At 31.8% G+C, this 5,013-nt stretch overlaps 1 long non-coding RNA gene across 1 annotated transcript; it reads left to right on the top strand.

The window, feature by feature from the left end:
- Window positions 1-510: 510 nt before the first annotated feature.
- Window positions 511-3,822, top strand: LOC149547801 (uncharacterized). The gene is made up of 3 exons (XR_016354422.1): window positions 511-837; window positions 2,358-2,428; window positions 3,674-3,822. It is a non-coding gene; the product is annotated as an uncharacterized LOC149547801 (long non-coding RNA).
- Window positions 3,823-5,013: the final 1,191 nt, after the last annotated feature.

Below are 5,013 nucleotides of genomic sequence, written 5' to 3'. Positions count from 1 at the left end.
TTATACGTGTGGTTATTATAAGCACACATTTAAACGAAACAGACAAACTCTTGGAAATACCACTCGCATTATAAATTTTGAATTACTTAGAAATTGAACGGAACAGACTGCTTTGTCACAACATGGATCTTGTCTTGAGCACGGAATCATTTACGCATTCACACTATGTACATCTTATCTAGTGGCCGCTGCATGTGGATTGCTTGGAGTTGGCCCACTGCAAAATCTGAATAATAATAAAGAATTTACAGCTTTTGACAATTTAACCTTGCAAACCTATCACAAGTCTTCTGGTGTTTCGTGTTCACATGAATGAACATTTTGTCCATCTTTCAACAAACCCCAAATTCTTTGACGTGTTCTCCTTGTGGGAGGATTGCTTCAACCTTTTTTCCTCTGTTTTAAGATAAGCCACAGGTCCTATGGAAGGCTTAGGGGGCTCGCTAGAAAAGTTTACACGCATTCTTAAACTGTACTACCTAAGTACGTCCTATGGAGGGGCCCTCCCGAAAAAAAAAGTATGTCATCCCTCTTGTTGAACAGGGGTGCCCTGGATATTTTCTATATATCTCTCCTTAGCTTAACATTATTATTTTGGACTAGAAATTGTCTGCAAAGAGCATAAAAACTGGTATTTTGGTATTTTGAGCTTCACTAAAGCAATGTCAGATACACAGAGAACTCGTTTCCAACTTGGTCGCATTAGCAACTTTGCAGAGGCAAAGGAGAAGGTTGAGGGATTGAAGAACGTCATGTCAGAGATTACTCAAGTCAATTTGAGCGAAAATAGATGGGCAACATTCGAGCACGATAGCAGTACAACTGTGACAGACATAAGTACATAGATTTCATTCATGATTCTGTTTCCCCTTCTTTTTCTGTCATGTTTCATATTTTAGTCTTCGTCTTCAGGGAGTTTTGAGATCTTGTTCTCTATAATAAAATTAGGGATTTGGAGAGTGTTCAGATTTCGTTTTGATGGGTATTATTTGGGAGCTTTTTTAAGAAACCAGTGAGAAATTTGGTGGGTTTCAATGAGAGATTTAATAGGTTTGAGTTTTTATTGTCCAAGACGATGATTTCAGTGCTTTTGAATTTAATGGTGTAAATTCTTTCTTCTATTTTCCCTTCTTCTGGTTTTTCCTTTTTCTTTTATACCTCATGTGCTAGGCTTGGTCTCTTTGGAGTTTTGAGATTTTGTTCTGATAAATAAATCAGGAATTTTTGGTGTGTTTGGATTTTGTTTTTGATAGGGATTATTTGGGCTTTTTCTAGAAATTTGGGGTTTTCAATGAGATTAATAAGGTGTGAATTTTGATTGTCTAAGAAGATGATTTCAGTGCTTTTGAATTTAATTGTGTGAGTTCTTTCATTAATGTTTTAGATCATATTTAAAAAGATTATTGGGTGTGATCTAAAATATGTTTTTAAGAGATTTGGAATTTAAGTTTTAATAGTAAATATGATTTTTTATAATTTATGGAAATGTCACATTTGATAAGACTACTGGGTGTGATCTAAAACAAGTCTTCAGGAAATCTGGGATTTGAGTTTGCTGAATGATTTCCTTACAACCTATGAAATGAAGCAGACAATAAGATTACTGTATAATCTAAAACAAGTCTTCTCTAAAGATTTGGGACTTTGGTTTTGAGGGTAGATATGATTTTCTTAAAATCCTTGAAATTGATGTTAGTCCTTTTGAATTTACTTGTATAATTGTTTTATATCAGTATTTTAGATCATATATAATGATCTAAAATGTAATACTTTGAATCACAAAGTAAATCTGAAAACAATGTTTTAGATGAATAAAAACACTCATTGAGATCTATATGAATAAAAACATTCTTTTAAGATCTACTTCGTAGATTTCAAAAGAATGTTTTCTTTTTTATTCATCAAAAAGGATGTTAAAAAATATTTAGGTTTTAAGTTTTAATATTTTGAACTACAGTTAATGATCTGCTCTGAGTTACAGAGTGTAATCCAAAACAGAGCCTTCAAAAAGATTTTGAGTTTTGATAATAGATTTTACTTTTATGTGAAATGCTTTTTGAAAATTAATTGTGTAATTTTTTTAGTTCATATTTAAGATTAAAACGTACAAGCACTCCAAAATGGGTTTTCAAAAGATCTCAAGTTTTGACAGTCTGTGAAGCTTTCTATCCATAACGGATCAGGCAGGAACTTTGGAATTCTTCAAAATATTTGAAAAAGCGAGTTTATTTTAATGAATAAGGTCCTTGGGGTTTTCAGGTATAGGGAATCAGATAAACTTAGAATTATTTTCTCTCTGTTTCCTGATCAGATGATGATTTAATTTATTTTGCTTCTGTTATTGATGTGTAACCCAGGAAGCCGTCTGGAAGCTATGAATTTCAGTATTATTCAGACTGTAATCACAAATTATAACCGATGATGAACAGTAAGCTACTTATTCCCTTATATTTTCTTCTTCCCACTTTATGAATCTTCTTGTTTCTGATATTTTAGAATTCCTCTGTCTAGATTGTGTTATTAGTTTAGAGAGTCCTCTATTTCGGTTTAGACTGCTTTATGGTAAGCTTCCCATGCCAGGCCGATTTATTACATAAATACTAATATCTTCAGTTTTTTTATGGGCCGAGGGACTCCATATACCTTACTTACTTTGTGTACGCAATGTGCAGAATGGGCCATTTACAGATTGGTTAATTCTGATTCTAATTGTAGATTTGTGCAATCTCATACTTTCATTTAATGATAATTCCCCTGAAGTCGGCCATTTTTATATGATTTTTATTTATGAATTTCTGATTATCTTAGGGTAAATGAAGTCCTATGTTATGGTTAAATGAGCTTCAGAGTCAGGCCTAATTGTTATAGGCACTCTTTTTTTTTAATTAGTTTCTGATGCCAATTTACAGTTCATAGGACCTGAAGTCTTATGGCTGTTTCTAAATAGGACCTAAAGTCTTATGCTGATTCTTCTAAAAAAATAGCTGATTTGGACAATATTTATCATCTGATACTTTTGGTTTGGTGAATTTGAAATTAGGGTTTCAAATTTTATTACTGAATGAAGGAAATAAACAAATTTTATTATTTGATAAGTAGGTGATATTTTCATTAAAAAAAGTTATGGTATTATTATGAGTATTCATTTATGTCGCAGTTTACAAGATTTTTTTCTTATAGTACTCATTACATTTAGGCAATGTTTGGTGAGGTGAAATATTGGAACTTCCCAATCTCAATATTGCTCCAACTCAAACACGCTTAATCATAAACTTTCTTCTAATATGAAGTCGACTTAACTTGATACTTTATTTTAAAAACTTTCTGCTATTGTGCTTTATGCACCAATCATTGTAGAACTCTTTTAATTCATCAATTGATAATTGTTATATCTTGTGTATCATTTGTTATTATAAGAGATGGATAATTGTGAACAATTATTCGTGACACATGTTTAACTAAAGCCTGGACAATCCAATCCCAATAGCAATATTATATTCCTTATATAAATACATTCTAAAACCCCAACTCTTATTAAACTATTATTATTTGGTTTGTTTTTCTTTCATGTGAAGCAATAGACACTAAAGTTTTCTCTGTGCAACAATGGCCTTACATTTATTGGGTACTTTTGGAATCTCAGTAAATTAATAATTTCCCATGTATTGTGCAGGATCAACCTCAACCTTGATGAATATGCATACTAAACGCAGTGAGACATGGAATAATTGAAGTCTATGCAGTGTCATACAAAAGAATCTAAGCTTTAATGTAATTATTATTATTATAAATTATCAAATAAAAAATGCATATCTTATTTTACCAAGGGGGTCGTATGTTTTGGGAAAAGAGGGGTAAAATTTTATTAAGACAAAGGAATACAACAAGGAGCTCGATCTTCAGCAACAAGATCATCAAATTCTTGCACCATCTCAGAGGAAAGTTGCCTCCTATCTATAATATTTCAACCCGGATCATGACTAGAAGCCCATTTGACTAAACAATCAGCAGCTCAGTTCCAAGAGGACCATATGTTATTTACTCACTGTGATTTATATTACTTCACGTTTGTGATCGCTATTACCATCCGAACAATTCTTCGAATGTCTTCTTTAAAGGACACCTTCTGTTTTTGTCATTTGCTTGGATATGCCGTCTGGCCCATGTGACAAATATTCCAACAATTTAAAGATAATCACATCACTCCTCCTGAAACCCTTGAAAATTGAAGTGTACCTTAGTAGTCACATCTTTCTCGGACAGCAACGTCTGTCAAATCATTCTTCAAGTATATTCGGCCATAATTATTTATTAATTTAAAACACTATTTTAGTCAATCAATGATAACGTCAAATGTAGGATAAACAATATGGAAAAAGAGTGTTGGTTTGTTGGGTCAATCATAGAAATAAACAATCAATATTACAAAAGTTGGAGCCATATATTTGAAGCTAAAACAAAGTACTTTCTACAAATTTAGATTAATTGATTACATGAGTTAAGAATTTATTTTAAGCAAGAAATTAGAAATTAGATTAAATGGTATTTAGCTTTATAGTTGAAGAATAATACCAAATATTTTTTAATAAATTGATTGCAAATTTAAATTGGAATTATGTCTTGTTAATGAATGAGTTTGTGTGTCTTGAACAAATTTGTAACCACAAATTTTTACTTATAAATATCTAAAATTGCATAGATGTATTTGGTGAAAGTCCAATGATCCAACGGTCCAATGCACGGCTAATATACTATGAATAAACCTTATCTCAAGTTTTCCAACTTTGATGAATGTACTAGGTTATCTCATATGACCCTCTCTTACTATTTATCATGCTCTAGCATGGTATCTCACTTCGTGGAAATTGTGAGTTTCTCATTTTCAATTTGAATTAGACTAGATATTTCTATTGGTCCACTAATTTAGTTTGTAGTTGATTCTTTCTCACCCAATTTCCTTATATGCACCACTTTTGTATCAAATGTTGCTACCAAATTCAAGCCCAAGATCAC

The sequence above is a fragment of the Cupressus sempervirens genome, chromosome 7, assembly GCF_028749045.1.
Source record: "Cupressus sempervirens isolate cs-2001-9-10 chromosome 7, ASM2874904v1, whole genome shotgun sequence".
NCBI lineage: Eukaryota > Viridiplantae > Streptophyta > Pinopsida > Cupressales > Cupressaceae > Cupressus > Cupressus sempervirens.
Note: the sequence above shows the minus strand (reverse complement) of the source record. Positions and strands in the feature narration are given on the sequence as shown.